Source organism: Musca autumnalis, unplaced genomic scaffold (genome assembly GCF_047663935.1).
Source record: "Musca autumnalis isolate F117 unplaced genomic scaffold, ASM4766393v1 scaffold_3, whole genome shotgun sequence".
NCBI lineage: Eukaryota > Metazoa > Arthropoda > Insecta > Diptera > Muscidae > Musca > Musca autumnalis.
In genome coordinates this window covers 24,544,195-24,556,120 of record NW_027411866.1, presented here as the reverse complement: position 1 = coordinate 24,556,120, position 11,926 = coordinate 24,544,195, and positions in this window count along the sequence as shown.

Genomic DNA, 11,926 nt, shown 5'->3' with positions numbered 1-11,926 from the left:
CTAAACGTACTATTTTCCTTTCGTAATTATACTAAAATCACCATTTACATACAGTCGCTCATTTACTCAAAGAGTGACGTAACTCAAAAAATGCGTTTTCTGTATTTCTATTTTTCTACCACTTCCGATATCTCTAAAACTCGACGAGTTGCAGCTCTTTTACTACGAGTTTCAACACAAACGTTTTTGAGGTTATGAAGCACTAAAACACTTCAAATCATGCTTGATCTTGCACAGAAACGATATCTGGCTATCAGGTTGAAAAATAAGGGCCAAGTAGTTATTTTAGTTTTTGTGTAATAATAATGTTTTTAGGTAGGGAAGTCAAATTTCAATCGCCAACTCAAAACGCTTTTTTCTCGATACTGGATTTTTTGAGATGTGCCATTTTATTAGTAAATGAGCGATATGTATAATCTGTTTTGTTTCTCTGTAATTTTAGCAAATTAGTATATTGTTTCATTGTGTTATTAGAATTTGTAATTTTATTCTACTTTTGGTAGCGCGCCAAAAAGTGAAGCTGGCAGCGCAACTCTTCTCAAACACGACCGCAAAAGCAATTAGACGCTGCGATTTTCATGGATTTGACATATATAAACCCAAAGAGACAGCCGAATTTTTTGAGTTGGTTAATGACTGGTTTGACTTGATGAATTCCAACATTAACACTTTCAATTATCCCGGAAAGGTATATTACAAAAACATATACATATTCCCTTGTGGCATTCTAAATACCCTTTCAGGAACCGTTTGGACTTAAAATTGAACAACAAACCGAAATATTGAAAAAAATGAAAGATATAATGGCACAGCCGATATTACCAAACAGGAACTCACTCGAATTTTTTCAAAAGGGAATAATAATGTCAAGTAATGCAATAGAAATGCTTTACGGATACCTAAAAGAAAAATACAATATGCAATATATATTGACGTACCGCCTCAATCAGGATGTTTTGGAAAATTTTTTTGGTGCTATACGAAGCAAAGGAGGTATGGATGATCATCCATCTCCAAAACAATTTAAATATAGGATGAGAAAATATATTTTAGGCAAGTTTTAAATCATTCTTTTTATGCCCTCAGGCTATATGCATCTTCGATATAATGGTTGCAAACCTCAAGTATGAATGGAAGAAACCTGTTTCCGTCCGTCCGGCTGGAGCGCAGGAAAAGTCTCAAACGGATGAACTGATTTCTTCCAATATGAACTATATCGAACCTTCTCCCACTCGAAATTTGTCGCACAAGTGATTTTAAAGACAAGTCTTGTATCGCTTGGAATATGTTGTTTTTTACAGGGTATATCTCTGTCGGCAAATCTTACTGAAACTCATTAACTTTTAATATGTTTATACGATATTATTAATATATTTCAGCACGCAATACGGAAATTCTGAAGGAAGGTAAGAATGTAGCAAATGATTCGACAGATTGTGTACCGCTATCGCCTGAAGCAAATGTAAATTTTTTCAAAACCGTTGACGATCATCTGGATCTTCGAAGCTCTCAGAAGGAAATATTCCAATTCGAAGATTGTATAGAACTACCTTCATGCTCAAGCGCCACTAGGAACGATACAGTAAATGATCCATTACATCTCGACAGCCCGGCACCATTAGAAAACGAAGATTTTGAAGATTGTATAGAACTACCTTCATGCTCAAGAGCCACTTGGAACGATACAGTAAATGATCCATTGCATCTCGAAACACCGGCACCATTTGAAAACGAAGAATTTGAAGATGACAATTATGAAGAAGTATCATCTCAGATTAATGACATTGGGCTAACCCAAGGGGACGCTCTTGAAAATGTGGCAGGCTACATAATTAAACAACTGCATTTAGTTGACTACGAAGAAAATATTAATACAAATTCGTTCGTTGACACACTTTCAAAAGGATCATTGAAGAAACCATCCCAATTTTTTTTTTAAATAATATACGGAGTCTTGAACGTGTCTTCATCTCTATAAACGGCTCTACCATAGATCATAATTTTAATCTCCAAAGCCGGCTTTTAAATTTGAGTCATAATGTTAATTTGTCAGATAAAATTAAGAAGTACTTCTTTAAATGCCGAATGTACTTCAGGATAAAACATCTCAATCAAAATATAAAAACTACTAAAGCAAAAAATAGATTAATAAGTCAGTCAAAACTTAAAAAAATAAAACTTTGAAAAGATGGAGATTTTCGTACTCTATAGCTATAGTTATACACATTTTTTTGCATATCAAAACCATTGTAAATTTCATTTTCAAATGTATTATCTTTATTACCTTAAAACTTAATCTACATTCATTTTATAATAATAATATTTTTCCATCTTAAAAATATACTACTGTTAATTTAATTTGTATTTCAACATTCGTCCTCATCTCTTCTATAATGGCATATTAAATAATTGCTAATAATATAATACAGTTTAATCGTTTTTCATTTTTACATTGTCGTATAGAATATCTACATGGTTTCTTAAAGACTCGCATCTAATAAAAAAGCTCATTTTACTAAAAAAGATAAAAACGACCAAGGAGGGATAATTCTGACTTTTGTTGGTGCCCAAATAATGTAATCTTTTTAATTTTTTACACTTCTTCAGCAATGTGAATCTCTTTTATATTAGACCACCATAAAAAGGACTGAGATTTGAATTTTTATTTCTGTCAATAAAAGTTGTTTTATTAGACAAAGAGATTATAGGTGTGTTCGTTTACTCAACAATTTGTACAAATTTGCACAAGTTCAGTAACTCTTGTAATCGGCTAAGGTCTTTTGCATTATACTGTAGAGTAAACGAACAACATCCAGTAACAATTTGTACAAATTTTGAGTAAACGAACACACATTATGTTGATTGTATAGAATTGTTGCATTATGGCGAAAATTCATAGATTAAAAAGTATACTGTATTCTCTTAAAAACTTCCTAAATATTCAAAGGCCTTCTGCAGCATTTTAGAACGGTTGGCAGCACCTTTATTGATAATAACAGCAAAGTATTTCTTATCCAATTCAATGTTGTTTTTCTTAGCGAGAGTCTTGGTACGCTTGTCAGCAACAAAGCAGATGATTGACGAACAATGGACAACGTTCGGATCTCCTCGCACACAAACTTGTGTTGGTCATCTGGGATTGTTGAGGCGAGTGAATGTAGATTAGGTTGAAATGACAAAGTAACAAGACCACGAATTTGAACAAGTTCATCTTGTAAACGCTTATAACTTCAATGCCGGGGATGTTACGGAAAGCACAAAGCAAATCTTCACCGTCGTGGTATACGGTAAGGCGCCAACGACTTCGGCTATAATCGCGTATGGTACCCCGGCCAGCACGGAGACGTTCAAATTTGTACACCTAACAAAGAGATCGTTTGAAAATTAATAAATAATTTCCAAAGCTGAATTTCAAAAAAAATTATTTTATAAAGGAACGTCTTCATAAACCGAATGGGAAAAGGCTATGTAATAACATATACCACGACCACAGTGTATAAGCTTTTCACTGGTAAACATTTATTTTAGGAGACAGTAACATAATGCTAATGGAACCAAACAATCAATGAAAGTCCAAAAATTAAATATAGTTATAACTTGATGCCTTTAGTTATATGTTTTATATTTTATTACTGTCGAAAATCAGTGTAGCGTGAAAATAAGGTGTAGATGGACTCGGTTGTTGTTGTTGAGGCAGCATAGATTTGATGCAGTGTTGCCGATGACCGTAAAACATTTGTCAATCCGGTACAAATAAATCATTGATCGTTCAATCGCAAGCAACAATCAATCCTAAATAAAAACAAGTAAGAGAGGGCTATAGTCGAATGGGGCCGACCATGTTGTACCCTACACCACTTGCCTGAACATTATATTTGCACGGAATTTATTTTATATTATTGCGTCAAGTAATATTTTGTTTTAAAATTTGTATTAAAAACGAAACTAAAAGCATTTAAAAATAGCATTATGTGACTTTTGCCGAATTGACCAAAGAGAGCATCAGTCAGGAATTATGAAATTACTCCGGAAAAAAATGTACGGTTGTAATATGAACCATGAAACAACCTTCGGCAAATAAATTATACAAAGTTTGCAAAAATCAGAAACTCTTTGCTAGAGTTATCATGCTGATTTGTCATTTTAGTTGGTGTCGTCAAGGATTCTTGATGCTTTTAGGGCATTATCTCAGGAAGTATGGCCTTAACTTGTACCGCCGGAAAGAAGGACAATCATAATGATTTCGAAATTAAGTTTCGCGTACCTTATTTTGTTGGAATATGCCCCCAAGAATTCAAAATATTGAACAAAAACTAAATTTAAATATTTTTCCACCAAAATGAGGGTCAATTTCACCCGCTAACAACTATCCTATTATTATCCAAGATGATTGGCATTTTCATTGACCAAAACTCTTACCTCGTGCAAAAATGTTTCAGCATTGAGCTATAACTGCGATATTTATCGTGATTATTATTCCACTACACATTAAAAACTGTGGGGTCCCAGCATTAAAAACACTGTTATCTGACCACATACATCACCTAATTTGTATCAATGGAAAGGTCAAGAGTTCCACTTTCAAATATAACTTCCGTGGGTGGAAATAAAGATATAGTCATTATATTAACAATTTTACCAATTTTAACACAAACGTTTTGGTCCATTTAACATGTTAAATATAATCTGACCATTATCAGGCATATTCTTTATCGTAAATTCAAACATTACTTAAAATTTCGCGCCGATCATACTACCTGGCGGCATAAAGAGTCAAAACAAAATTGGATAAAAATTTGTTTTTGGTCACTTTCACCACCTATATATTCCACGATCATCGGCAGAAACTTTAGGGGTCCATTCCTGTCTGAACCCGACCTCCATACAAAATTTTGTGAAGATTGGTTCATAATTGCGGCCTGTAGCGTGCGTACAATTTTTAACGGACGGACGGACACACTTCCCGAAATCGCTTTATCTCGTGGAGATATGAATTACGACGAATATTTCGCGGAACAACTCTAGTTTAGTAAAAACTCTCCGATTTTTTTGAAATGTATAATTTTCTTGGGGGACGGACCCGGTTATTGGACCCGAAAGTCCGGGTACAAAACCCGGCTCTACTGAACCGATTGCTACAAAATGGGTATCATTAAAGCTTATGGAAATACCTATCCAACAAGCGGCCATATGATGGGTTTATTTACTTGTTGGATAGGTATTTCCATAAGCTTTCCAATGATACCCATTTTGTAGCAATCGGTTCAGTAGAGCCTGGTCCAACCCGGGTTTTGTACCCGGACTTTCGGCTCCAATAATCGGGTAACCGGGTCCGTCCCCCAGAAAAATTATACATTTCCGTGATCAGCGCAACAATATCTACCTCTGGTAAAAATTTCAAAAAAATCGGAGAGTTTTTACTAAACTAGAGTTAAGCCTATTTCGCGTTGTTACATGAATGTTGGGGCATGAATGGGGCAAGCATGCGACCGCCGCAGAACATGCCACGGAAACGGGCAATACGTGCAACAACACGAGCAGTACACCATTATGCAGCAGCACACATTCAATAAATTTATAAATATAAATCCATTTATCATCACTCCGGCATAATTACTTACCGGCTTGTTGTCGTTGATGATATCAGGGGGAATGGGTTACTTGACAGTGTTTGTCTTCCTTGATTTGCTTGTTTTCCGAATATACGGAAAACTGACCTTGCTTGCGTTTGCTAAACTCTGCAATAGCTAGAATAACAAAATGTTGTTTAATGTTGTGTTCCACAATTTACTTTCGTGTCGTGAGGACGAAATGTCGATCTGCGTTTACATTTAGCTTTAATTTTAGCGAATTTCCACACAATTTCTTAATTTCTATATTTTCACAGACCGTTTTGGGCATGCTGTTCACCATTTTTCTTGGCGAGTCCTTCCAAACGTATCATTTTGCAACCACAGAAACGTCCACCATTTACCAATAAAAGATCGAAAATGAAAACTTAACACAAAATTACGACCATATTTTCGCGATATCACTTGACTTTTTATTTCCACAATCATCATTCAATTATGTACAATAAATAAAATGTAAACAAACAGTCTTGTTGTCATTGGCATACAATTACAAAAACAACATTTATGTATACTCGACACAGGGTTGTATGTGACAGCTCAAGGACGGTTTTTTGAAATGAGATTACCTTGTATCATTGTATCATGATAGTAAAGTAAAATCATAAAATTGCTGTAGTGGGGAATTCGATTTAAGAACACCTAATTTCATGAAGTTTTTTAATGAAATTCACACTAGTGTGGACCGGGATTTACATTTTGTACGTGATTTTATTAACCCAGCAAAAAAAATTGGAAGTTGTGAAATTAGAGTTATAATTTCACAACATCTTTTGATGTAGTCCAACAGAGTTATGAAAAATGCACTCCGTTCGATAAACTTTAAAGGCAGTTGCTTTAGAGATCCCTACTAAACAAAAACAGTTGGATGATCCCTACCCGTCGCTGCCGACATAATTTCTTCAAAAGAGAAACAAGTGTGAATATATTTCGAAGAATTTGTTATAAAATAAAAGAATACAAACTACAGTTGAGAACATTTTTGTGGTAATTTACGAGACGGACATTTTTAATGGAGTGGAGTTGGAATCCTTGCCGAAAGCTGAACTAGTGATGGGAAGGCAACATAAAAAACCTGTATGGCACCGGCACAGACGGCGCGTTGAGCGTTGCGTTACAACAACCACATGAAAACTTCAAGAACAAACTTGGCATCACTTACAAATTTTTCATGTGGTTGTTGTTTTTAACTCGAGACGCGACTCACAACGGACCGTATGTGCCGGGGCCATTAAGGCCTCGGCACATACGGCGCGTTGAGCGTTGTGTTACAACAACCACATGAAAACTTTAAGAACAAACTTGGCATCACTTACACATTTTTCATGTGGTTGTTGTTTTCAACGCGCAGCGCGTCGCACAACGTACCGTATGTGCCGATGGCTTTAGGATGACGAAGCAAAATCAGTTGCCCTTGGATTAAAGGTTAAATGGAGAACGGAGGAAGTACACTCAATTGTGATTGAATTTAATGGAAACATTTTTAATTTGTGTTTATATAATAAAGTTCTTTGTATTCTACACAAATAATAAACGCATTTTATTTATTCTGGGATATTTCGCAATAGCTTGCATTTTTACTGCATCTTTAGATTGATTAAAAACACAATCCGAAGTGGTTTCATTTTATTACAAATCTAAACGACTTCATCAAAAAGCTGCACTCCACTCCATTAAATTTTCCGTCTCGTGGACTACCGCGATAATGTTCGCAACTTAAGTTTTTATTTCTTTATTTTATAACAAATTCAATTCTTAGAAATGTATATACTCCGTCTTATTTTTAGAATAAATGATTTCGCCAGCGGCGGGTTTGATCCCTACCCAACTGTTTTTGTTTTGTAGGGATCTCTAAAGCATCTGCTTATAAATTGTATCCAACGGAGTGCATTTTTCATAACTCCGTGTGAACTGCATCGAAGGATGTAGTGAAATCATAACTCCACATGCACAACTTCCAAAATTTTTTGCTGGGTTGATAACAATGTTACCAAATTTTGTTGTGTAAAAAGTGGAAAATCTGTCAAACGGCTGATTTGACATTTATTTGACAATTAAGGCAAAAGAAAAAAAAGAAAACTACGCGCTTTGTCAAATCAAATAAAAACAAAATAAAATTCTAAAAATTTAAACCAGTGAAATAAAAAAATAAAAAACAGTGACATTTATTTTGTTTGTTATTTTTTTAAGCAGCCATGTTTGTTTTTTGACATTGCCGCCAGATCTACTATTTTTCCGTTTCTTTGCTTGTATTTCGCAATGTCTTGCATTGTACTGCATCTTTAGATTGATTAAAAATTCATTCTTGTAAAATTCAAAAGTGAATTCTTAGGAAAAGATGCACTCCAACGGCAAATGTACTGTACAGTTCTAGTGATTCAACTGCATCCGCGGTTGCAAACTTTTTTCTGGGTAAGTACATTTACAGCCTGTTCATGTATGTCAACCGAAAGGTTTCTTGCGCTTCGGAAGTCGAAAAAAAATAATTTTCCGTTAATGTAAACATCTTCGAAACGAAACTCTATGCGACCGACAAGCCATATGAAATAACACGTAATGGGGTTTCTACACGGCATGTTTTTTACATATTCATGCATAGCAACTGTCACTTTTTCTCGCCCATATGTAATTCTTCTGCACGGCAAATTTTTATTTTTCATTTGTTTTCTGTTGTTTTCTTTATTTATATCGCGTACAAACAAAACAGCTGTTTACACTTGTTTGTACAGACGAGAATAGAGCGCGTTCTATTCGAAAAAATACATATCAGCTTTGTTCCTTTACTTTTTTTAATGGTAAGGGTGGTAAAAGAGAAAAGTGTCAAAATTGCTCTCTCATGAACATTTTTACCAGAAAAGTAAAGGAACGGCAAAATGGTATATCTGGCAGCAATGTCAAAAAGAAACATAAAAAATCAATTTTCGTCTTTTATTTCACAGTTTTTAATTTAGTGTTGTCAGTGTTCGACTTTTTCTTCGGTTTTTCGACCATTTTGTGAAATAATCGTCAAACAAAAGTCGAAAAATAAGTTCTGCCATTTTTTACCTGCAAAAATTTTGCTGGTAGCCTGTGGTAGAAGAGAAAGCAATTTTCTCTCTCTCTCCCCTCTCACTCTCTTAAAAATTGCTTCCAGTTTTGCCACTTTTCGGGGTTAAGGAACGCTTTGCAGGTTAAAAATGGTAACAAATGGGAAAAATGGTAACCTCAGGTAAGTAAAGGAACACAGCTATCGTCACCTGAAATGCTTAAAGACGTAATACCCCGTTTATATATAACCGGATTTAACAAACCGACTGGGTTTTAAATGTCAATTCCATTGCTTATATTTCAAACAAATCCTCCCAAAGAAGGTTAACCCTGCAAAAAGCTCTAATATAAACAGCATATAACCCTTTGAGGGTTACGTCCTTGGGCATTTCAGGTGACGATATGTATGCACATAACACTTTGATGCATTGAAATTTCTGTATGGTTCAAAACATTGTCCTGATTCTTTACTTTTAAAAATTGTAAAACCGGCAAAAGTAGTAAAAGTTGTAAACTCCCCTCTCAATACGTTGCGGCGGAAACAACCGTTTTCGTCACGCTATGCCAATATACCACCTTCAAGAGGTTCATGTGGTACATATGGCAAGAACAATTACAAAATGAAGTTCAAATAATTGAACCATGTCTCCCACAAGAGATAGGTTTAGAAATAATAGAAGAGGAACAGATAATACCATCATTTGAGATTGTCATATTATCTACTGAAATTGTACCAACCTACCGATCGGAGGTAGCGCAGCAAACAGTTCCACAAAATGACGAAAACGTTGAGGTAGTTCAACAAAATGAGCCATATCTTTCCCATGACATAGGGTTAGAAATAGTAGGAGAAATATACCAAGATGTTAGTGAAGCTGCAAGTGTATTATTTAATATAAGTAGCAGTTTTCATAATCATGAAAATTTACTTACAACATTTGGTCTGTTCCAGTACTGCACATTTCTACACATTTTTACTATTTTTTCGATAACATAAAGGAAAAATCGGTTATCGGAGTAAAAATGTGTAGAAATGTGTAGTACGGGAACAGACCAATTGTTACTTACTTCCATGCACCCTTACAATTATACGCAAGTGTAAACTTGGCATTATCCATGACATGGGGGTATTCTTGCGCATGATGGAATCTCTCAAAATAAAAGGCTTGTATTTAAATTAAAAATTGTGAAAAAATTAAATGACAATAAACTGCAAGCGTTTTATTTGAGAAATACCATCATAAAGAAGAATATACTTTTTGAGACTGAAGGTGTGAACAGAATGAAATACGCCGCTTTGTTCACGCTCAGTTTCATGTAAAAGCCTAATGGCCAAGTACTACCTAATTCAAATGCTGCCTAATTCATTTGAATTAGGTAGTACATGGCCTTTAGTCTTTTACATGAAACTGAGCGTGAAAAAGCGGCGTATTTCATTGTGTTTCTACTTTAAGAGAATAATTAGTTTCTACTTTTAGTGCATTTATAAATAAAACATAAATTACTTTTTTTAATTATTTTTATTATATAAAAATTTTGATATTTTCATTGCTTTACATTGGTTTGAGAATTACGAATTTAAACACCTTGTGTACAGAGTTCAGAGAGTTTTCACGCTAACGAAATTTTCATAGTCTGGCATAAGACTATGGGCAAACTCGAAAACGATTATGCGATTTTTCCTCCACACAAAAGTCGACTACGATTTTTAGACTTTTGACTGCAAAAAGTCGTTTAATCGATTAATCAAAAGTCGTTATACCTATCCCTAATACCAAACTCTAAAGCCACACGCTGAAACGTTCTCAGTAGCATGGTACAATTAGAAAGGTAGATGCCTCAGCCCAGCTGATCGAATCTAAAACGTCAAAAAACTATGAATTCGCCATGAAAAATCAAAACAAAAAACCATATGATTCGGTAAGTAAGAGATAGCATGTCTACACTTTATAGACAAACACAAGCGATAAAAAGAGACAACAAGAGACCATTTGGCGAACATTTTGACAGTTTACATTACAAAAAAAGTTGCTTTGTTGTAGCAATTCGCCGATGCATCTACCTTTCTTATTGTACCATGGCCCCGACTATTTAGTTTGCTGTCAAATACATTATTGTGACGTAAAATACAAAGGAAATCAAATCACAATAATTAACAAATCACAATGTTAACAGAACTCTGAGTGGCCGACTGTATAGACTGCATGGTACAAATACACAGGTTAGTCCGGTCAAAATAGACATGCGTATAAGGGGGAAATAGCAAAAATTCCCACAAAGCTGAATTTTGGTGGAGAGCTAGGGTTAGCCATTAGATGCAACGTCCTAAAAGTCCCCATCGATCCCATGTGTGCAAAACAAGTTATTCGGGGTCAAAGGTCATTTTTGGAGGCATTATTCAGTTTTTTTTTAATTTTTCTCAAAAACGGTAAGACTTAGCAAAAGCCGGCTAAAGTAAAAGTTGTAGATTCAATAATTGTCTAGAAGTGTGGTCTTTATGATTCTTAAAAAAGACTTACCATTTTCGAGATATCGCGATCTAAAGGTCAAATTAAAAATTAGCCGCGTAAGTACATTGTGAGGCGGGTCGTTTAAAGTAACGACACAGTGTGTTAGATACTTCCGTAAGCTTTGAAACGATATCCACTTTGCAGTAATCGGTTCAGTAGAACCGGGTCTAACCCGCTTTTTAAATTTGGCCTTTCGGGTCGAATAACCGGCGAACCGGATCCGAAACCGTTGAAAATTATACAATTCCGTAATCATGACTCTAACATTGAATAACTCTACTGAACACGCTCCGATTTTGTTGGAATTTTTTTTAGAAGATAGCTATAAGTTCGCTCTTCAAGAAAATATATATTGTTTTGGGGGGACAGACCTGATTACTTTGCTTATTTTAGCCGGTTCGTCTGAATATGTGCATATTTCCCTTATAAGTCCATAAAAATCATGTGTTTTTTAGAACAGCTATATCTCAAGAATGGTTCCTTCTAGGAAAAAATTATAAAGGTCAAACTTGTAGATAATTTTTCTGTCTACAATATTTACTTTAGTCACTTTTTGATTAGATCAACCGTTTTCAGGAAATAAATCCGAAAACTTAAAAACCCTTAAAATTTGACCTTTGACCCTGAATATTTTTTTTTTGCACACAAGGGGTCGATAGGGACTTTTAGGACGTTACTTCTAATGGCGAACCCTAGCTCTCCACCAAAATTCAGCTCTGTGGGAATTTTTGCTATTTCAATGTCTATTTTGACCGGACT